Consider the following 25016-nt stretch of genomic DNA (forward strand, 5'->3'; position numbering starts at 1 on the left):
ATATAAAATATATTTTGATTTGTTTAACACTTTTTTGGTTACTACATGATTCCATATGTGTTATTTCATAGTTTTGATGTCTTCACTATTATTCTACAATGTAGAAAATAGTAAAAATAAAGAAAATCCAGTAGGTGTGTCCAAACTTTTGACTGGTACTGTATATAAAATGTTTTGCTCAGAAAACATGGGGGCCAAATAAAATCCTGTTTTGCTCGCGGGCCGCCTATTGGGGACCCCTAATATACTGTATACTGTACTTATACAGCAAATGTTCTCTCTTTCGTATTAATCTCACCAATATTCCACGTTTCCAGAGCGTCTCATTTATTCACAGGTTAATTTAGAAAAACCTCAAAAGCTCACATAGACACTTCGCTTCCATCTCGAAACCTTGTTTTAAAAGTAATACGATTTCCATCAAGGAAGACCTTGATTTGTCTTCTCCTCTCAAATCAGCTCATTCTTGCTCATTAATGAATTTAACAGCGTCAAACAGCAAACCCGAGAAGACGTTTCTGTGACAAGCTAGGCAGGCCTTCCTTCCTGGGGCTCACTGGCATCACTGGCATGTGCTGTGATGTGTCTTTGATGCAGCTCAAATGTAAACATCTGTTTGGTCTCCAGGGAGCCTGTTGTGCTGGTCTAGCTTCCCCAGGAATTATCATCCTCCTCCTACTCAGCCTCCTTTTGTGTTTTTCTGTTTAAAAAGGACATGTATTATTCATGAGAAAATTATAGAATGCGCTACTGGAATTTGAATAATGGAAAAGTTCAAAACATATGTTGAGGCTCAGCTAGCGGCCGGCCTGCCAAGATGCAGACCTTCGTGAAGATGTTGACTGGGTAAACCATCACCCTTAAGGTTGAGCCCAGCGATACTATTGAAAATGTCAAGGCCAAGATCCAGGATAAGGAAGGTATGCTTCCTAATCAGCAGCATCTGATCTTCGCTGGTAAACAGTTTAAAGATAGTCGCACCTTGTCAGACTAGTCAAACAGCTTGAAGATGGTCGCACCTTGTCAGACTACAACATCCAGAAAGAGTCCACCCTGCATTTTGTGCTGTGTCTGCGTGGAGGCATCATCGAGCCATCTCTCGAGCCATCAGCTGGCCCAGAAGAACAACTGTGACAGAATGATCTTCCGCAAGTGCTACGCTCTCCTCCATCCTCATGCTGTCAACTGCCTCAAGAAGAAGTGAGGACATACCAACAACCTGGGCCCCAAGAAGAAGCTGAAGTAAACAGTTTGTTTGATGCTTCTGTGGGACACATGCAGAACTGTCAAAATATAACTCAATTCGGAATGGGAATGAGATACAATAGGAAGATAGGCATATGGGTGAGGATATAGAAATTAGTGGTCATGAAACTGTCAATACAGTGTGTGTAGGCTAGAAAGTATAGGACTCATTGTGCCAAATATTTGAAGGCAATATGGCAGAAACGAAGAAACACCAAAGGTCAACAATGCAACAGTAAACATGTCGTCCCCCACGAATGATGCAGCGCATCATTTGCAGTCTGGGCAAATACCTTATATTATAGCCAACCATAACATCTGATATTTACACTCATTGTTCGGAAAACAAAAATAATCTCAATGATGACAGATAGCCTTTAAACCGTTTAAAATGTAATATCCCCTCCAGAAATGAGCCCAATAACATATTAATGAAAATCTATATCTTTAGGGCCTGTACATGGTCCATATTATCAGGCAGGTGTGCTGTTTTAGCAATAACAATGATCACCTGCCTGATGCAGCATGGTGGCTACAAGGTTGAAGCATAATCTTCTGTCTGATGCAGTATGGTGGCTACATGGCTGAAGCATGATCACCTGCCTGATGCAGCATGGTGGCTACAAGGCTGAAGCATAATCTTCTGTCTGATGCAGTATGGTGGCTACATGGCTGAAGCATGATCACCTGCCTGATGCAGCATGGTGGCTACAAGGCTGAAACATGGGGTTGCTCCTCTGCATTGTTTACCACAATGGGCTAATCATTAGCTAGATCACAGACTAAATATGATGTTGTTGCTTGTTTAATGTCCTAAAAAAAACTCCCACTGGCACTAATAAAATCATGTGATTTTTACAGTGTTTAGAAATATAGTGTAGGCCTAATTGTGTGCATTTTACAGTGAATATAGGCCTACCGTTTATGCATTCGAATGGCCTACGCGCTTCCCGTGGTTACTTTTTTTATTGTCATGCCAGACACTCAAGATTGTAAAACGCTGCCAATGGCTAAGGTGCATAAAGATGTCGGAATTCAGATATGAGGTCATTGTTTTACCACTATCCACTGAGTTTTTAAACTACGGCACGTGACATGGTTCAAACACATTTCTTTCTGCGCAGCAATCAGCTGTGTGAGGAGTTTGCGCGCTCTTGCCACCCGACAGTTGATATTCAGCTGATAAATAAATGACATAGCTCATGAACAGCTTCGGGAATTAATCTGTTTTTTAAACATTTATATAGGCCTACAGTAGATTATAGAATAGCATTATTACAATATTTATTTTGTATTTAACCAACAAGTGATTTGTGCAAATAATGTTAATGTCTTGACAAGCAAGCAGCTCCAATATGTAGTACTAAGTAAACCTTTCATTGCTAATAATGACATCGCTGTCTCTGATATGAAAAGGGCTGAAAAGCAGGTGGAGGACTTTTGAATGTGTGTGCCGATGTTCAACTCTGAATTGATGAGTTCCCGCCTCCACTGAGACGGGTCTGGTGCGAGTATCCAGGACGTAGCCTAGCCTACTTAGGCGGGGCTTACTCCAGACAAGGCTTTGACATTCTTGCCTCCGCTTGGAAACCGAATGCTGGTTAATAACAAGTGTGAAGCGTCAGACGTCGGAAAGATTGTGAAGGATTAAATACAAATATATTTCTAAAAATATTCTGTTTTGGACTTTGAAAATGTACTGGCCCAAGCGGGCCATGTGAAACCTTGATTAACTGTCCTGGTGAGCTTGGCAGATATTGTCTGGCCTGCGGGCAGCCCTGAATGTTGAGCCCTGCAGTCTCTTTAGCTAATCCACTCCCTGTACTCCATGTCATGTGCCAAAGAAAAAACGCCACCTGCTGGAGAAGACAGATTTTGGGCCCAGTTATGCCTCTCGCTTCGCCTCTTCCTCTCTGGTGTGACTCACAAATTTCAGTTAATTACTTTAGCTCCCGCCTCAGGCCAATCAGTGTCATTTTGTAAATGCCAGATTTCTATGGCAAAACGCATAATTCAACCAAGTTTAGTCAAAATCGGGCCAGCGTTGTCTGAGATAACGTATGTACGAACGAACGGACAGACAGAGACTGATCCACAGGCCCGTGGGGGACAATTAAAACCAGTAATACGAGAACAAGAAAGGCATACAGTACTATATCAAGTGGTATAAGAAAAAAATAAAAGGCCATCTTGAAGGAATACTTATATTTCAAATAAGTCTTACGTTTACTACAATAACCTCTACTTCAAAAAGCCTAATGCAATCCAAAGATGCTAAGCTTTACTCAATGACCAAAAATAATGCATTCAGACAAGGAATTATATTAGAGGCATGTCTCAAAAGAAGGGATTTCACTTGCTCAAAGTTTCCATTTCATTACCCCAGTTAAAAAGTAACTAAAGATACAAGTTGACTTGAGGTGATAGGAGTGAGAGGAGGACTCCCTCCCTTTAAAACAAAGATCCAAGATTTGTCTCTTCCTGCCTTCAGTCATCAGAATGCTTTAAAAGCTTATTTCTTCCCCTATTTGAAAATCTGCCAAACATTCCCTGGTTCATCCCTGCACCGCTTACCTCCGTCCCTGCAGCCTCACTGAGCAGAGCTGAGCAGGACTCCAGCTGTTAGGTGTTCCCCTTCCCTCTCTTTTCTCCCTCTCTTTTCTCTCACTCTCTCTAGTGCCTCTCCTTCTCTCCCTCTCCCTTTCTTTCTGTCTCTTGCAGGCATGCATGCACACGCACACGCACACACAAACCCCTACCTTTCTAACCACAATAGACAGGTTGAGCACCGCGTTACAGTTTTTTACAATCACTTTGGCACTAATTTCAGAACCTTGACGTCATTTTTCAAAACTCTAGACACAAAACTCAAAACGGTCATCACTTGTAACACAGGCTGTCCAATGTTCAAAACATTGCATTGTACATTCATATCTTTAAAGAAATCTTGCACTTGCACAATCATTGGTTCAAAAACACATTTATTGTGAAATACCAATGAAACGTTAATTTAGATCACCCACACACAAGCAACCGATAGTTTCACTGTGTCATTGTTCGTACAATCATGAAATATTGTAGTACAAAATAGGTGATACATGTTTCATTATGGTACTACATGTAAATACATCCCTGTAAAAGTACTGCAGTAGTAGAGAGAATACTACAGACACAGTGGAATCATTGAACAAAATCTGAAATATATTGATGAAAAACAATACAGTACTGTAAAACATCAAATGCAGTGTTCTTCAACTTGCTTGTACTGTAAAAAGAAAAGCATAGGAGTGATGTCTGTACTTCTACATTTTCATCAACTCTGTCTTGTGGATTTGGCCACAGGTTCACATCTACATCACAATGGATGTTTTAATTAGCCAAACATCTTGGAAAAAACCTTCGGCCACGGCGAATCCAGGCCTGACACTGGTCTGCCGTGATGTCATTGCATGTGTCATCCATGGCCTGGAGAAAAGTGACTTGTTCATGAGGGTGCCTGTCATAAACCTTCCATCTCCATGTGGAGAAAAATTCCTCAATCGGGTTAAGGAAAGGAGAGTATGGGGGTAAATACAGGGTGGTAAATTGTGCATGGGCCTGAAACCATGCTTGCTCGGATTTCATTGGACACTCTTTGCTGTTGCTGCCGCTGTCTTGGTCCGTGGCCTTGTCCTCTACCACGTTCCCCCACACCTCTCAAACGAGGTCCACGACCACCTCTCAGAAGGGGTGCTTGTCCCCTGCCATTCCTTTGACCAACACGTCTTCCTCGTCTTCCTCCCACCACTGCTTGACCTCTATTGTGACCTGGATCACCTGCCGGCTCCATGTTACAGTACGTATCGCTATGTTGTTGCAAGTGGATCCCAATCAATTCTTTATATACGCGTTCCATAATGTGAACTCAATCATCAGTAACGAGTTGGCAGAATTGGACAAGCAATTACAAGGGCCTGCATCCATACAGTGCAGTACTGTCAATACTGTAAATAGTCTGAAAAGGTGGTACATGGGACCATAGAAACGGTGTCTGATAAAGAATGATGATGAAATATTACATCCATAGATAATGTAGTCTAATTGGTTCATGCTCCACGCTAATTGGTGATAATGAATATTGTTATCTTGAAACTTTCATGATCTAAACATGGAATATTGTTTGTCTGTTTCCATACAACTATGCATTAAGAGTAATGCAACAGTTACTTATCATTTTGAGCAGTTGTATCAATTGATAGTTGGATAATTGTAATGAAATGAATAGACACTCATCTGAAATGTAATGTGTGAATTGCCTTTTGAAATAGTAGTAGTTTGATGTTAAGTTGTGTCATGTTGAACAGGTGATTTTTGTTAAATGAACAAATGATCTTAGTTTTATGTGTATTGTATCCAAGCAATTGAAAAAAGTGTTAGAGTTTTGAAAAATGTGCATTTTGATCATTGGTTGTGAGTTTTGTGTCTAGAGTTTTGAAAAATGACGTCAAGGTTCTGAAATTAGTGCCAAAGTGATTGTAAAAAACTGTAAAGACACCTGGTGCCTTTTCAGCATGCGTGCAATAGTCGGCAAACTTATGGATTCCACATTGTTAAACATGTCTTCATTGTCCAAGATATGCTGGCGAATTTCTGTAAGGCGAATATAATTTCTGGCCCGAACCAAATCGACCATAGCCTGCTCTTGTTGGTCAGTCAGAATTTTGCCTCTGCCTCCCCTATTTGGCCTAGTCTCAATTCTACAGGGAACATTACAGTAAGAAGAAACTTGGTCACATCACCTACTCTGTGATACACATTGGTATGCAGTCATTTGACAATTGAGAGTAGCATAATGTTTAGTGCATGCTGACGACTTACCGGTTCTCATTGCAGAAAGTTCTGATTATTGAGGCCACGGTTGACCTTCTGAGGTTTGGTTGTATCATTGTAGCCGCCTCAGTCATTGTCATGCCATGATTTATGACATGGTCTACAACTATTGCTCAGATTTCATTGGACACTCTTTGCTGTTGCTGCCGCTGTCTTGGTCCGTGGCCTTGTCCTCTACCACGTTCCCCCACGACCCCCTCTCAGAAGGGGTGCTTGTCCCCTGCCATTCCTTTGACCAACACGTCTTCCTCGCCCTCCTCCAACCACTGCTTGACCTCTATTGTGACCTGGATCACCTGCCGGCTCCATGTTACAGTACGTATCGCTATGTTGTTGCAAGTGGATCCCAATCAATTCTTTATATACTCGTTCCACAATGTAAACTAATCAGTAACGAGTTGGCAGAATTGGACAAGCAATTACAAGGGCCTGCATCCATACAGTGCAGTACTGTCAATACTGTAAATAGTCTGAAAAGGTGGTACATGGGGCCATAGAAACGGTGTCTGATAAAGAATGATGATGAAATATTACATCCATAAATAATGTAGTCTAATTGGTTCATGCTCCACGCTAATTGGTGACAATGAATCTCGTTATCTTGAAACTTTCATGATCTAAACATGGCATATTGTTAGTCTGTTTCCATACAACTATGCATTAAGAGTAATGCAACAGTTACTTATCATTTTGAGCAGTTGTATCAATTGATAGTTGGATAATTGTAATGAAATGAATAGACACTCATCTGAAATGTAATGTGTGAATTGCCTTTTGAAATAGTAGTACTTTGATGTTAAGTTGTGTCATATTGAACAGGTGATTTTTGTTAAATGAACAAATGATCTTAGTTTTTTGTGTATTGTATCCAAGCAATTGAAAAAAAGTGTTAGAGTTTTGAAAAATGTGCATTTTGATCATTGGTTGTGAGTTTTGTGTCTAGAGTTTTGAAAAATTACGTGAAGGTTCTGAAATTAGTGCCAAAGTGATTGTAAAAAACTGTAAGAAAACCTAACCATCTCTTCCTACACCTATCATGCTGATCCTATACCCATTACCATGACTGGCCTACATCTATCATGCTGATCCTATTTAATATTACCATGACTGGCCTACATCTATCATGCTGATCCTATACTCATTACCCTGACTGGCCTACCTCTATCATGCTGATCCTATACTCATTACCATGACTGGCCTACCTCTATCATGCTGATTCTATACTCATTACCATGACTGGCCTACCTCTATCATGCTGATCCTATACTCATTACCATGACTGGCCTACCTCTATCATGCTGATCCTATACTCATTACCATGACTGGCCTACCTCTATCATGCTGATCCTATACTCATTACCCTGACTGGCCTACCTCTATCATGCTGATCCTATACTCATTACCCTGACTGGCCTACATCTATCATGCTGATCCTATACTCATTACCATGACTGGCCTACATCCATCATGCTGATCCTATACTCATTACCATGACTGGTCTACATTTATCTTTGCTCCATTCATCTTTCCGTCGATCCTGACTAGTCTCCCAGTCCCTGCCACTGAAAACATCCCCACAGCATGATGCTGCCACCACCATGCTTCACCGTGCTGCCAGGTTTCCTCCAGATATGACGCTTGGCATTCAGGCCAAAGAGTTCAATCTTGGTTTCATCAGACCAGAGAATCTTGTTTCTCATGGTCTGAGTCCTTTAGGTGCCTTTTGGCAAACTCCAAGCGGGCTGTCATGTGCCTTTTACTGAGGAGTGGCTTGCGTCTGGCCACTCTACCATAATGTCAGAGTGACCATCGGGTTCTTGGTCACCTCCCTGACCAAGGCCCTTCTCTCCCAATTGCTCAGTTTGGCCGGGCGGCCAGCTCTAGGAAGAGTCTTGGTGTTTCCAAACTTTTTACATTTAAGAATGATGGAGGACACTGTGTCCTTGGGGACCTTCAATGCTACAGAAATGTTTTGGTACCCTTCCCCAGATTTGTGCCTCGACACAATCCTGTCTCAGAGCTCTACGGACAATTCCTTCGACCTCATGGCTTGGTTTTTGCACTGACATGTACTGTCAACTGTGGGACCTTATATAGACAGGTGTGTGCCTTTCCAAATCATGTCCAATAAATTGAATTTACCACAGGTGGACTCCAATCAAGTTGTAGAAACATCTCAAGGATGATCAATGGAAACCGGATGCACCTGAGCTCAATTTCGAGTCTCATAGCAAAGGGTCTGAATACTTATGTAAATATGGTATTTTATTATTATTATTATTACATTTGCAAAAAAATCTAAAAACCTGTTTTAGTTTTTTAGTAATGTCTTAGCCTCATCAAAAAGCAGGCTATAGGAAGGCGTGACAACAACATGATTTTGGAGGTATGGCAACGCGAGACTAGTCACTCATGTCCTAACTGGAGCCAGAGCTGTCAGTGCTGTCCCTCTGGCAGGGCTGTGGGTGTCACTGGGCTCTAGGCTGGCTGCTGGCTGCTGCTTCAGAGGATCTTTAAAGGCAGAGACAGCCTGCTGTGCACGTAGCCACATGTGAAATGCCAACGTCAGGCCACCACAGATAGCCCTGATAAAGTATTGATGGGAACCCCATGCTGCGAGAGCCACTCTGATGTGAAGTTCAGGCCCGATCGGAGTGACGACCAGCTGGGTCTTTAGCCCTCCCAATGCCCCGTGGCCGTGGTTCAGTGTATGTGTTCCAAATGGCACCCTATTCCCTATATACTGTACTACTTTTGACCAGAGCCCTAGTGCACTACATAGGGAATAGGGTACCATTTGTGATCCAGTCACACTGAGGGGGAGATCATCTTAATTTTTCAACAGACTTAAAATGGCTGAGAAAACTCTCAGAATCATGATGAGTCATGATTGAATGAATAAAACTTTATTGACCCCCAGAGGATAAAATGGATTTGCCGCCAGTCTAAGACACATACAGGGACAATACAGACATACAGGAATATATCACAGACACTACTACAGACTCTACAAAGATGTCATACATGTTTTTGACAAGTCGTATCATGCATTATGACTGCATCTAAGGCATTTTACACGTTGTCCTTTAGTGAACAATATGTCTGTCTATCCTTTAAATAATGGACTGGAAGGGTCTGCTGAGAGGACTGTAACTTACACCCATGAATTAGTGTAGTCCTGCTGCCATAGAGATGACGTACCGACTGTAAATACCTCCTACACGTGCAATGTATTGTGGATTGGCATTCGAATGGGTCAGTACATTAAAGATGTTCTTTAACTGTCTGGTAAAAATGTTACATTTCCATTGGCTTTACATCCTTTAGCTTTAGCTGATTGTATTTGGGTCGTTCCACCAATTCAGTGCCTTTTGAGATGTGTAACTTTGTCAAAATAAACTTTAGATTTCACCTAATTTTAACATTCTGTCATAAAGAGCACATGTTCCACTTCATAAAAACAAGTTTTCCCATCTCAAGGGGTTAAATAAAATAATTACTATTGTAAGTGCCTATTAAGTGCCAAATAAAGTAACAGGGTTGACCGTAACAGGGTTGACCGTAACAGGGTTGACCGTAACAGGGTTGAAGATTTCTTCTTAAATCAGCCATCAATCCCCTTGTGACAGGGGGAATGTAAGCTTGTTGTGTGCAACAGGGAGAGGCAATTGTATGTAATCAACAAATAAATAAAAGGAAATTGTCAAAATATTCTAGCCTGTCTATCCATGGGTAACAGGGTTGACGTGTTATGCTCGACACGCTCAATTGTCCGCCACAAAACACAAAAGACTGGCCAAAAATACTAGAACCAGCTCACCTGCTATGATTTGACTATTAGATGTTCAATGTTTTGAAAAAAAGATTTAAAAAATAAATGGTTTCACCATATTAAAAAGAGAGTTCAGTTCACGTAACTAAATGAGGGACAGACGTAAATGAATCACTAATTTAATAATCACTAAATTAATAATAATCTTCAGAAATGACTTTGTCAAGGCAACAAAATAACTAGGGCTTTACCATGATGGTTAAACTTGGAGACATTTTGGGATTAAGTGGGTTAAAAAAGCTTCCTAGAAGCTAAACAGGGTTGATGGAGGGATATGTCAAAATGCAGAATTTGGCACTTTAGCAATCCTTTTTTCATTATCAAAATCATATTTCTTTAATTATCCATGTGGTCTATATTAAAGGGCACTTCATTTAATATAACAGACTTCTAAAATCCAATATTGGGGCACAATTTCTACTTAAAATATCAAAGGCACTAATTTATTGTATGCTGTATCTATTGGTCAATATCACACAGGATATTCTTATTGTCATGTAACTCTGCTATAAATTTGTATATATCCAATTCTGTAACCACAGTACTCTAACAAAAAAGTTCAATATTGATGATAGATAGTTTGGCTGTCTGGGCTTTTTTTTTTTTTTTTGTCATTTCAGCAGACACTCTTATCCAGAGCGACTAACAGTTAGTGAGTGCATACATTTTCATACTGGCCCCCCGTGGGAAACGAACCCACAACCCTGGCGTTGCAAGCACCATGCTCTACCAACTGAGCTACACAGGACTTTTCACACCTGTTAGGGCGGCACAACTCCATCCATCCACTGATACATAATTTACCATTAATCAGGTCATATGGGCTTTGTCCCAAATGGCACCCTATTCCCTATATAGTGCATTACTTTTGACCAGTACAGTGCCCATAGAGTTCTGATCAAAAGTAGTGCACTATATAGGGAATAGGGTTCCATTTGGGACACATCCTGGTGTGGCAGCCATCTTGTTAAAACATTCATGGATGACACTGACACAATCAATGGCAAACAACAAAATGAAAGTCTATGGACTTACTGTAGCCTTTCTATCAGGAGCTGTGTCAGAGCTCAGGTTAACAGGCTATAGCCTTAACGGTCTACCTAGCAGCAGCTCTGTCTCTCTTTCCCTGTTCGATGTATGAATATTTTGTTAGCGTTAATAGAATACATTTTCGTCGGGTGCCATGGCAGGATGGGAGGGAGGATTAGCCACAGTGGAGGCCTGCCTCCAGAGTTAATGAGGCTGCAAATAAGACTGACTCCCCCAGTAACCTCCCTTGAACCTCCCTTGAGGACGTGACACCGCTGGGGGGGATGTGTGTAGGAAGGGGTTTGAGGGGTTTGTGTTGTGTTGTTTCAGTGTACTGTAGCCTATAGTGTGTGTGTGTGTGTGTGTGTATGTGTGTGTATGTGTGTGTGTACACAGAGGTAAATAATTGACATGGCGGTGCATCAGTGCCTCACAGCGAGAGGGAGGAAAGCTATCAGCTGCAATGATCCAGCTTAATGCCTTCTTCCTTCCCTGGATCTACTGTATAGTATGCTAAGTATTTGTCCCAAATGGCACCCTATTCCCTATATAGTGCACTACTTTTGATCAGGGTCTGATCAAAAGTAGTGCACTATGTAGGGAATAGGGTGCTATTTAGGACACACACTATATACAGCCCATGAAGGCAGGACAGCAATACAGAGCGCTGCACTACAAACAGTTTTAACAAACAGCGTAGTAATTACTCTCCTCTTTCTCACCATTTCCCCATCTTATCCAGGCTGGAATAATACACTATAGCCCCATTGGGAATGTTTGGAAGACAGCTTGCGTCTGCTGAAATTGCTAATCAGCGGGGTACATCCACAGCCAGGCATGATATTGGCCGATTGTTTAAAAGTTGATGTGAATTTTTTATCTTTCACAGCATTTGCGTTTTGTCTGGGAAAATTACCATCAAAGTTGATGTATATAAGTTGCAGAGGAAAATTCATATGGTGAGGTGGTGAGGAGGTAAGGTGGTGAAGAGGTGAGGAGGCGAGGTGGTGAGGAGGTGAGGTGGTGAGGAGGTGAGGAGTGGAGCTTGTCTTATTTTCTTAAGGCTCCTGAGATGCTGGTTCTAGTATGTTTCTGTGGGTTAACTCACTTGTAGGCCTACACACAATTGCATGTGTACTCGAGGGCACGCCACTCACTCCACGCTTTGAGTGAAATTAGCTCATAGCTCACCACCACCACAACAACAACCCTCTCTATCTGTACTGCACTCTAACTTAACCTTGAGGCAGGAAAAAAGAAAACAATAACTGACCATAGATGCTTTTACAATCATTGTCTGATGAGGTGAAAAAAGTAAATGATTGATAGTGTCACGACTTCCACCGAGGCTGCCTCCTCTCCTTGTTCGGGCAGGTTTCGGCGTTCGTCGTCACCGGCCTTCTAGCCACTGCCGCTCCTCATCTCATCATTCCATTTGTTTTGTCTTGTTTATTACACACACCTGGTTCATATCCCCTCATCAGTAACTGTATAAGTGTTCCCTCTGCCTCCTTGTCTTTGTGTGTGATTGTTTATTGTGGAGGAGAGAGAAGCTCGGTGGAGCTCCGTGTATTTTATATCGCCAGGAATATTCCCCGTGGGCCTTGTATTTCCCAGTGCGCCTGTTTTGCGCACTGGAGTGTTTTTACGCATTACTGCGTAACTCTGTGGTTCAGAATAAATCATATTATGCTGTGATTTACCCTCCTGCGCCTGACTCCTTCAGAATCACCTCATCACAGATAGCTATAAATGTGCATATTGTCTGGGTCAGGGACAGCCTGACTGCAATGCTACAGCTGTAAACTGCTTGTTATTGACCGCCATAAATAGTCCTTTGCTAACAGCTATTAAGGCTCGCCAAAACCATCAGGCCAGGGCAAAAAAAATATGGCTGTGTTCTCCATCTCCTCCATTATGGCCAATGACGGAGTCTCGCTATAAATACAACTGTACATCCAACATATTAATTGTAGGTGCCCTTGAAGGGGAATCTATCATAGTGGATACAATAAACATATTTGTCATTATTTGATGAATGCTGTGTGTCTTACTTACTGTATTACATATGAGGAATCCATATCTAGAGTGCATTGGGAGACACTACAGTATGACTATGTAATTGGGATGATGCTATTGTCCTGCAGAACAAAATGTTAAAATGTGGGTTCTTTGGAAATGTGGGTTGTTGGAGAATATGGTATTCTAATTCAGCTACCTGTACATTCATGAAAGCATCAAAAAGCAACTTGTCTCTATATGACCATAGGAATTTCAAATCATTCTGTAATGTTCAGCGATCTACACTCCTAACTGTATATTTAAACGCATTTGACTGGCACTAGACCAGAATATTGCTGACAGGTCAAACACAAAATCTATAGGTCAGTATCGACCTGACTGGAACTCCCTTCCATCTCCAATTACTCAAGCAAACAGCAAAATTACCTTTCAAAAAAAGATTAAACAACATCTCATGGAACGGTGGGGACTGTGAGGGGACACACACACACAAACAAACACACGCACACACAGACACAATAGCACACACGTTATTTTTATTATTTTGTTTTGTTTGTATATTGTTGTATTTTAAATTTGTGTGACTGTTCCTTATCAGTGTTTTGTTACTCGTCATGTTGTGTTTTGTGGACCCCAGGAAGAGAAGCTGCTGCCTCTGCAAAAGCTACTGGGGATACAAATAAACAAATTTGAGAAGATTGGGTACAAATCAATCCGCCTCTCGGCCACTCTGACAGCCAAAACAACATGACATGAATGACTCTTTATTGAACAGCATACAAATGCAGCTCCACCCCTCCCCACAACTCCAACTGTTATGATGAGTGCCGGGTTATTGGGTAACCTCATTAGTAAGCTGCCACGGGGCTTTTTTCATTGTTTGTGTGACTGTACACACAAAAGGAGCTTATTAACCATTCAGTTGTGGGACACCTTGCTGTGGGAACAGTTATGTACTGTTCTGTGTCACGCACGTCACATGTATGTGCATGCATGTCTGGCATGAGGACATCTGGGACGTGTTAGCTAGCGTGGGCGAAGGAAGAGCTCTCAGGAGAGAACTATGTATCTGTGGAGGGTTAACAAGCTCTGAGATATTTATCTAATTAACACAGTAATTTTAAGAATAAATGTGACTCAGACCGCCCGCCGCAGTTTGCCGAGGCGCATGGATGATGACACAAACTCCAATTATAATTTAGCCATGCCAGACTTTCCACGGAAGCAAGGGGTTTTTAACCTTTGAGATTGGAGGACATAATTTACTGACGCACACAGATACGTCTTCCTTATTTTGGTTTCTTGAATCCCTTCTGACACCAAAATCAGCTCATCAAATACAGTCTGCTTGTATTTCCTTGCCTGCCTAACCCTAAAGAGTCAGTATGTAGTGTTATATACTGTAACATAAACAAGAGGATACACTTATCACAGTTTATCACGGTGCAACTTAATCCTCAGAGAGGAAACTACAGTGAGGGAAAAAAGTATTTGATCCCCTGCTGATTTTGTACGTTTGCCCACTGACAAAGAAATGATCAGTCTATAATTTTAATGGTAGGTTTATTTGAACAGTGAGAGACAGAATAACAACAAAAAAATCCAGAAAAACGAATGTCAAAAATGTTATAAATTGAATTGCATTTTAATGAGGGAAATAAGTATTTGACCCCTCTGCAAAACATTACTTAGTACTTGGTGGCAAAACCCTTGTTGGCAATCACAGAGGTCAGACGTTTCTTGTAGTTGGCCACCAGGTTTGCACACATCTAAGTAGGGATTTTGTTCCACTCCTCTTTGCAGATCTTCTCCAAGTCATTAAGGTTTCGAGGCTGACGTTTGACAACTCAAACCTTCAGCTCCCTCCACAGATTTTCTATGGGATTAAGGTCTGGAGACTGGCTAGGCCACTCCAGGACCTTAATGTGCTTCTTCTTGAGCCACTCCTTTGTTGCCTTGGCCGTGTGTTTTGGGTCATTGTCATGCTGGGATACCCATCCACGACCCATTTTCAATGCCCTGGCTGAGGGAAGGAGGTTCTCACCCAAGATTTGACAGTACATGGCCCCGTCCATCGTCCCTTTAATGCGGTGAAGTTGTCCTGTCCCCTTAGCAGAAAAACAAACCCAAAGCATAATGTTTCCACCTCCATGTTTAACGGTGGGGATGGTGTTCTTGGGGTCATAGGCAGCATTCCTCCTCCTCCAAACACGGCGAGTTGAGTTGATGCCAAAGAGCTCGATTTTGGTGTCATCTGACCACAACACTTTCACCCAGTTCTCCTCTGAATCATTCAGATGTTCATTGGCAAACTTCAGACGGCCCTGTATATGTGCTTTCTTGAGCAGGGGGACCTTGCGGGCGCTGCAGTATTTCGGTCCATAACGGCGTAGTGTGTTACCAATTGTTTTCTTGGTGACTATGGTCCCAGCTGCCTTGAGATCATTGACAAGATCCTCCCGTGTAGTTCTGGGCTGATTCCTCACCGTTCTCATGATCATTGCAACTCCACGAGGTGAGATCTTGCATGGAGCCCCAGGCCGAGTGACAGTTATTTTGTGTTTCTTCCATTTGCGAATAATCGCACCAACTACATTTTAGTCATTTAGCAGACGCTCTTATCCAGAGCGAATAACAGGAACAATTAGGGTTAAGTGCCTTTGTTCAAGGGCACATCGACAGATTTTTCACCTAGTCAGCTTGGGGATTAGAACCAGCGACCTTTCGGTTACTGGCACAACGCTCTTAACCACTAAGCTACCTGCCGCCCCAACTGTTGTCACCTTCTCACCAAGCTGCTTGGCGATGGTCTTGTAGTCCATTCCAGCCTTGTGTAGGTCTACAATCTTGACCCTGACATCCTTGGAGAGCTCTTTGGTCTTGGCCATGTTGGAGAGTTTGGAATCTGATTGATTGATTGCTTCTGTAGGACAGGTGTCTTTTATACAGGCAACAAGCTGAGATTAGGAGCACTCCCTTTAAGAGTGTGCTCCTAATCTCAGCTCGTTACCTGTATAAAAGACACCTGGGAGCCAGAAATCTTTTTGATTGAGAGGGGGTCAAATACTTATTTCCCTCATTAAAATGCAAATCAATTTATAAAAAATTTTACATTCGTTTTTCTGGATTTTGTTGTTGTTATTCTGTCTCTCACTGTTCAAATAAACCTACCATTAAAATTATAGACGGATCATTTCTTTGTCAGTGGGAAAACATACAAAATCAGCAGGGGCTCAATACTTTTTTCCCTCACTGTATGTAGATTGTGTTAAACCAACCGAATGCAGGGAATGCCCCAGTGGAGAACCCAGGTGAAGCGGTGCAGAAATCCCATTATGTCAACCTTTCCTCTGCAGTCTGTCCATTTGGCACACGAATATCATTGGAAAAGTCCATCAATCCCAATCACTGAACCAATCTGTCAGGTCCAGCCGGTGACATTGTGTATGGCTGCCTGGCGACTGATTATCCAATCTGATTCTAACTACATATTGCCCTTAAAATGGATGAGGCTTAGCTTTTTAATGCTCCTAAGCATGTAGTCCATTTGGGTTTGGGGGGATTCCATGGCAGGATTTTGAGCATCACAAAAGCACCCATATGCACCCTACTCTCCACAATTCAATGTAATATTATGGACATGATCTGGCGCTAGAGATTAGCAGTTCACGGATTAGCATATTGTTTATTTAGTGGCATGGCATTTCACAGACAGACATACAGGCTTTACCAGACCAGGTTCAAATACTATTTGAAATCATTTAAAATACTATAGCTGAGCTTGATTGAGCTTGCCTGGCTTAATTGACCAATAGAAAAGTCCCAATAACTGCATGCCCCACCCATCTGGCACTCCAGTCAGGCTAGAGCAAATGCTATTTGATTTCATATGCTATTAGAACCAAGGTCTGGGCTTTACAGTCCACACCGTCGACTGGTATATTACAGGAAAAACAGTTGAGTCACGATCTAGATACTGTGCTTAAAGGTAGACTCGATATGACGATATGACATAGATGCAGAAAGTAAACAGCATAGTGGGTAAATTTCCGCAACACCTAAGAGCGTTGAAGCGCGAGTCTCAACTTCTACACTGTTTTGGTCCCATGGCTCCCACACTGTAAGAGTGTGAAGTGAACCTGTGCACATGCACATATACTGTGTGTAACTGTGAGAGCAAAGTGTTGCATCTTGCTCATCTCAATATCTGCGGTGCTGCTCGTGGCAATGTTATTTAGCTGAGTCTACCTTTAAACAAGGACCCTAAACACAATGCTTGTTGCCTAGAGACTGCATTTATCCTGAAGCTAAATGTATAGTGTAGTTAACCTGAGCCCGTTATACATGATGTTTGACTTCACTTACTGTAGGCATGGCAGTTACTGTTGCTTGGATGCAAATTCAACCTTGACATGAACTCTCCCTCTAGACCTTTTTTTTTTTAGGGGGAGATCAGCTTTAATATTGCAGATAGATTGTAACTTCCATCAACGTAATTGTCTGCATCACTTCCAATCCCCATATGTTTTTTTTCTCTCACGAATATATATATATTTTAGTCATTTAGCAGACGCTCTTATCCAGAGCGACTTACAGTTAGTGAGTGCATACATTTTTCATACTGGCCCCCCGTGGGAATCGAACCCACAACCCTGGCGTTGCAAACGCCATGCTCAACACGGGGCCTATATACACATACATACATACATATACACACATACATATACATATCCTTTTTTAAAATATATTTCCCTTTATTACTTTCCAACCGCATCACCCCTTCCCTAATTGGAGTAAACTAGTGAACAACAATGCTTAGGCCTCTACTTCCAGCTTATACATACTATATACATTTTATGGACACAGTCAATTTTACAATAATTATATTTTGTTTGTTTTTACTCCTGAACTTCCTCTACCCTCAACCTCTCCGATCATTTTCATGATGTCCATCCGGTTTGCTTCTATATGCCATATCTTTCTAACTGTGCTCTTTCACAAAAGCTCTCAACCTATAACCTATATACTTATTATGGACACAGTATGCTTACATTATTAGTTATCTTGTTGTTATTAATTGTTAGTTGTTATTAGTCCCATCCTTCAACTCCATTCAACACCACCCATCTATCTCTTAACACCATCCATATTGGACTTAGTAGAGAACCTTAACTCAGGCAATTAGATTAAATTGTAAACGTATTAAGTCAACTTACTGTACTGTACTGTATACATTTGTGCTTAAGATAATCATTTGATTGTCCAACTGGGATGTAGTAGGCCTAAATCATGAATGGTAGACAAAATGTTGACATTATGGGCTATTACTGTACAATTGTTTACCATAAACAGTTTGACATTTTAGATTTATAGTCCAAGTCTTTCTTTAAAAAAAAGATGAAATGGCATTAATCAGACAATATTTGACAAACGTCAAAAAATGCACTCAGAGGCTAGCAACCTGCCTGCGTAATCATGATCAAATGCTTACAGGCAAACTCACATAAATTCATATTTATTGATGTTAGCCTATGCGCTGGACTGTGCTGTTTTTTGTTGTTGTCATTTAGCAGACACTCTTATCCAGAGCGACTTACAGTTAGTGAGTGCATACATTTAAATACTGGCCCCCCGTGGGAATCGAACCCACAACCCTGGCATTGCAAGCGACATGCTCTACCAACTGAGCTACACGGGGCCTGTTCTGATCAGTGTGTGTGTGTGTGTGTGCTTGTGTGTATTAGGAAAGCGTGGGGATAGTTATGTATCTGTCTGCGTCTTAGAAAGTAAGATGGCCTACAAAAATGTGAAATTGTCATTGGCCATGTCCTCTTGTACCATCACGCTTAATCATCCATCCCCACTGCAGTTACAGTTGAAGTCAGAAGTTTACATACACTTAGGTTGGAGCCATTAAAACTCATTTTTCAACCACCCCACAAATGTCTTGTTAACAAGCTATAGTTTTGGCAAGTCGGTTAGGACATCTACTTTGTGCATGACGCAAGTAATCTTTCCAACAATTGTTTACAGACAGATTATTTCACTTATAATTCACTGTATCACAATTCCAGTGAGTCAGAAGTTTACATACACTAAGTTGACTGTGCCTTTAAACAGCTTTGAAAATTCCAGAAAATTATGTCATGGCTTTAGAAGCTTCTGATAAGCTAATTGACATAATTTGAGTCAATTGGTAGACCTCCACAAGTCTGGTTCATCCTTGGGAGCAATTTCCAAACGCCTGAAAGTACCACGTTCATCTGTACAAACAATAGTATGCAAGTATAAACACCATGGGACCACGCAGCCGTCATACCGCTCAAGAAGGAGATGCATTCTGTCTCCTAGAGATGAACGTACTTTGGTGCGAAAAGTGCAAATCAATCCCAGAACAACAGCAAAGGACCTTGTGAAGATGCTGGAGGAAACAGGTACAAAAGTATCTATATCCACAGTAAAACGAGTCCTATATCGACATAACCTGAAAGGCCGCTCAGCAGGGAAGAAGCCACTGCTCCAAAACCGCCATAAAAAAGCCATACTACGGTTTGCAACTGCACATGGTGGCAAAGATCGTACTTTTTGGAGAAATGTCCTCTGGTCTGATGAAACAAAAATAGAACTGTTTGGCCATAATGACCATCGTTATGTTTGGAGGAAAAAGGGGATAGCTTGCAAGCCGAAGAACACCATCCCAACCGTGAAGCACGGGGGTGGCAGCATCATGCTGTGGGGGTGCTTTTCTGTAGGAGGGCTTGGTGCACTTCACAAAATAGATGGCATCACGAGGAAGGAAAATTATGTGGATATATTGAAGCAACATCTCAAGACATCAGTCAGGAAGTTAAAGCTTGGTCGCAAATGGGTCTTCCGAATGGACAACGACTCCAAGCATATTCCAAAGTTGTGGCAAAATGGCTTAAGGACAACAAAGTCAAGGTATTGGAGTGGCCATCACAAAGCCCTGACCTCAATCCTATAGAACATTTGTGGGCAGAACTGAAAAAGCGTGTGCGAGCAAGGAGGCCTACAAACCTGACTCAGTTACACCAGCTCTGTCAGGAGGAATGGGCCAAAATTCACCCAACTTATTGTGGGAAGCTTGTGGAAGGCTACCGGAAACGTTTGACTCAATTTTTTAAAAATGCTACCAAATACTAATTGAGTGTATGTAAACTTCTGACCCACTGGGAATGTGATGAAAGAAATAAAAGCTGAAATAAATAATTCTCTCTACTATTATTCTGACATTTCACATTCTTAAAATAAAGTGGTGATCCTAACTGACCTAAGACAGGGAATTTTTTACTAGAATTAAATGTCAGGAATTGTGAAAAACTGAGTTTAAATGTATTTGGCTAAGGTGTATGTAAACTTACGACTTCAACTGTATGTTTGAATATTTCCTCAGAAGCACTGACTACACTACGGGGGATAGAGGCAAAAGAATAGTGAAACATTGTTTAACCACTGTGACATTACAATATTTATCCTCACATTAGAAATATTACAGCTTATAAAGGTTAGAAAAACAACATCTCAAATTACACACATTTCTCTACAGCTGAAATAAAAAAAGAATACTTCCAGTACATTTCTATTCTATGGAATTTATCAATGTAATGAGCGTTATTTTCGATTCAGCTTTTCTTTTCGGTATTGAGCTGAACTGGCCTAGCGGCTAGACCCCCATCGCATCTTCTTTGAGTTTAACACATCCACACTCCCCTCCTATCTCCCCTCTCTTTCCCCCCTCTCCCCCACCCTTTCCTTGCAACCGGGATTTCTTTTTCTTTCTTTTTCTTTTTTTGTCTTGCCACAGCGACTCTGAAAGCGGCCCGCTTTAAATCCCATGCCATTTGCTTATCCCTGAGCAAATATCACTTCCATGCAGCATGGTAATTACAATGCATTTCCATGTAAAGAGGTCCATCTTGGCAGCAGTGGGACGTGTCAGCGTGCGTCTGTGCGCAGTGATAGGCACCCTCATCAAAAAGATAAATGTCACGTTTATTGCGGAGCAGCCGGACCAACTGATCCTGGCCGGTTTAACCATCCATAGAGAGGAGCTGGAGTCTCTACCGGAGGGCAAAGGGGAGTGGGGGTGGTGTGTGTGAATGTGTGTGTTTGCAGGGGGAAGGGAGGTTAAAGGGTGCAATGCCGCTCCCAATTAATCAATTTATTAACATTTATAGCTGGCAGGAAAGGACATGCCCCAAAAGCCCCCCGCCCTCGCACCCTCACCCCTCCCCAGCCCCCTGTGGCAAAGTTGAATTCATCCTCTGAAATCTCAGTAAACACAGATTAGGTCGGGTGGTGTATGCTGTTGGTTTGTTGAACTCTAATAAAGTGCAGTTAACTTCATGTTGATGTTTTGGTGTTGTTGCCATTTTCTCCCTTGTACATTTGGGAGAAATAACTATTTTTTTAAACTAAAGTAGTCTAAGTGACAATTACAACCATCACTGGCCACCGATTTACCGTTCCTTAAAGCAGATGTGGAAGTTATCTTTCAGTCCTGATTGCTGCCAACATTTTTCAAGAATATTTCGCCCTCTGGTGGGTATTATCATTTTAATAAATTGATCCTGCTTTTTTAGTAAACTAAGGGCGATTGATCTATTTGACAATCATTCCGTACAACTGAAATAAAGTATTTCCTCGTTTACCACGGCAAATCTACTGTGGCCTTTACCTGACACCTTGTATGAATGGAAAACTGCTGTTGGTGAAGACTATTCTTATGATTTTTTCGTTTCCAATTCATTTAATCCATTAATTACAACTTGTCTTTAAAAATAATACAAATATAGGATCTTAATTTGAGCCAGTTTGCTACAGCAGGAAAATGATCCCGAAGCAACAGGAAATGTGAATTATTATGTCGATTACATGCACTCTCAAACTTTTGTATAATTTCAGCCAGTAGTTTTGAATGTGGTGCTCACGGGCCAAAACAGGTCCCCATTGTTTCTGTACTATGTCATCCAGTTGTGTACTACTTCATCCATTTAGTGTGATATGTTACTCATTTTGCAATTGGTGTGATATGTTACAAATCCAATTAGTGCAATATGTTACGAATTTGTTGTGCTTAAGATCCCGGAGTGCATCTTTAATTGACATATTTTTAGGGGTTGATACATTTTACGTAAGGGAAAATCAAGTCTGAAATTTCCAAGTGGAAATTACAAACTTTAGAAGTCTTTTTACACCAAATACACTAAACGTTTTAAATGTCCTACATTGCAGGAAAGTTCTCCTGCAACGGGGTGATCAAATTAAGATCCTACATCTGTATGGCCATTTCTTATCAAGATCGGGGGACAGTATCCCTGGACTGTCCATGTTTGAAATGTGTATTAATGGTGAGTTAGGCCTATAATATCTATATTTTTTAAAGTTATTTCAAATAGCACTCATATTATTTTGCCATTTAAAGTGAAACATTTGAATTAAATATAGGCCTACTTCTGTATTCTTATACTCTAATAAGTATTGTCGTTAATTCATCAGCCTTACAGTTTCTGATACTCTTGATAGATTGATATTTAATTGGGGGCGGGAGTAGAGAACGTAGACACAGCTGTCTAGTATCATTTTCATTTGACACAGTAACAGCGAGAGATCAACTGATCTGATGGTTTATTCTTTGGGTTTTTGGTTGCAATCAAATTTGTTTTAACACGCAGGTGCAGTCGAGCCAACGGAAGATTTAGCCTAACACTCAATCGTAACTCAATTTAGGATTTGACCCTCAATGAAAGGACAGGTGATCCTTGCAAGTTCTTAAACTGAATTGCTGCTGTACAGTAGCAGCCATTATTAAAAGTTTCACAGAACACATAAGCCTACTATACATAAGGTTGAGTACCAAACTTGTCCCTGAACACATCGTCTTTAAATGCGTTCAAATAATGAGGCTATCAAAATGGTTAAAACCTCACCTCCTGAAAAGCTTCTCAGCCCGAGGCTGAAGTATACATTGCCACAGCTACACTTTGTTGAGTCAATTAACACTCCTAAAATGGAACCCAACCAATGCCTGCTGCAAACCCATCTCATTACTGTATCTAATTCCGACAGAGCCATGAAAGATCAGTTGTCACATCCCGTCCCTCCTCCCCTCCTCCCAGGGCCTGTATGTTATTCTAAATTGGAACCACCGTCCCTCTCCTCCTCTCCTCCTTTCATCCAGGGCCTCCATTTCAGGTGTCTCTGTTATTTCCGACGTGTGTCTTAGTCAGGTGTGCATAATTGGCCCGGCATTCATCTCTAAGCTGATTGGGTAGTGGGGCGGTGGGATGGTGGCGGCGGCTAGTGGCTAAGCTGTGCGGCGTGGAGCAGGGAGGGAGAGATAAGGAAGCAGCCTGCTCTGATCCATCCACTCACAGGATGCGTCCCAAATGGCACCCTATTCCCTTTATAGTGCACTCTTTTTGACCAGGGCCCATAGGGCTCTGGTCTAAAGTTAGTGCACTATGTAGGGATAGGGTGCCAATTGGAACACAGTCTACGGATGACTCATCCTGTTGGAAAATTTAATAAATAGAAGCCTGTTCTGCTTGAGATGGGAAGGAGGCTGGAGGAGAGAAAATGAACGCAAGCTATTGAAGAGCATCAATCCCTACATCCCTCCTCCCTCCCTCAATGGATGTCTGTCTAGTGTGTGTTTAGTATTAGACATTGACTGTATGTCAAATTTGTCTACAAGATAAATGAATGGCGTCTCGCTGTGTATGGCTGCTGTCTGTCATATTCATTGAAAGGGAGTGATAGACTGACCTGAGGCGGGGTTAGGGACAGGGTATCTTTGCTTTGATGTCTCTGAACGTAACCTCCTCTGCTGTACCTTTGCCCAGGTAGAAGCCTTTAGAAACATAACCACCTGATATCTCCCTGTTTGATAAACCACCTCATCAAAGTCTCCCCGTGCATCTCTGTATTCAATAATGGATAAGAGGTGGGGGCCCATGTGTGATGGCTCAGCCAATCCCCTCTCAATAATGCATTAAGATCAGCACAGCCACCCTCTCCACTGGGATTGGATTAACATAGCGTCTATTTGATTTCATTGCTGTCTGTGAGGATGATCAAAGTTTACCTACAGCTGCACCGCTGATAGCAAAAGCACTTTGTTCCTACCATATTAGTAACTCTAAAGTCCTATCCAGCCGAATCAGGAGGGTAGTCTATGTAACGCACCAGACATAGGCCTATAGGACCAAGACAAGTGCAGTTTGCAGCTGCAGTTTGGTTCATAGAGAGTTCATCAGTGGGATTCCTGTGTTCCTGCACACTTATTCTGAACTAATTAGACAAGCATGTTGTTGTTGTTGTTGTTGTTTGTCCAAGTACATTGCATTCTCTAGCTATCTCAAGAGATTGAGTCCTGTTGCAGCGGAAAGCATTCATTCTGGAGGTAGTCCCATGTTTCATGTTTCATGGATGGGTTGAGATGACATTTCCTCTGTCTTCACATTTTAGAACGTGGATGCAGAAGACCTACGATTTGAATCACTCTGAAATCTATTTTTGTTAACTCAATATTATAGGAGTCTTATCATATAACTGTCTTTGGCAAACATACTGTCCTAACTACCAGTGTTATCACCAGAGGACTATTCATACTGCCAATGGTCATGCAGAATGTAGATTATTTATTGTTCTTCTCACCTTGTATTTTACACTATTTCCACATATTACAACAGAAGTACATTAGAGCAGTATACGACCATAAGCCCTACACTTGGAAGCATCTACCAAGTGATCCACCCTCAACTTTGAATCCGGCACTGTTGAAAGCTTTAGTGGTGATAATTTATTATTCTGAAGCCAAACTGCGTTAATATATAATACAATACAGAAGCCTAAGCGCCACCGTCCTCCTGTCGTCTGCGCCGAGCTTCCTTTGAAAATGTTATCATTTCAGGAAAGAGGAGATCCAAGATGTTGTCTACTGTCTGGGCACATGGCATGTGAATCCAAGTAACAGAGAAATGAGAGACAGAGGTAA

At 41.6% G+C, this 25016-nt stretch overlaps 1 pseudogene across 1 annotated transcript; it reads left to right on the top strand.

Annotated features, from left to right (window-relative positions):
* The first annotated feature begins 817 nt into the window (after positions 1 to 817).
* On the top strand, positions 818 to 1246 carry LOC311133554 (ubiquitin-ribosomal protein eL40 fusion protein-like; annotated as a pseudogene). Its single transcript has 2 exons — positions 818 to 956; positions 995 to 1246. The product of its transcript is annotated as a ubiquitin-ribosomal protein eL40 fusion protein-like (transcript).
* The last annotated feature ends 23770 nt before the right edge of the window (positions 1247 to 25016 follow it).

The sequence above is a fragment of the Coregonus lavaretus genome, assembly GCF_964263955.1.
Source record: "Coregonus lavaretus genome assembly, chromosome: 8".
In the NCBI taxonomy this organism is placed as follows: Eukaryota; Metazoa; Chordata; class Actinopteri; order Salmoniformes; family Salmonidae; genus Coregonus; species Coregonus lavaretus.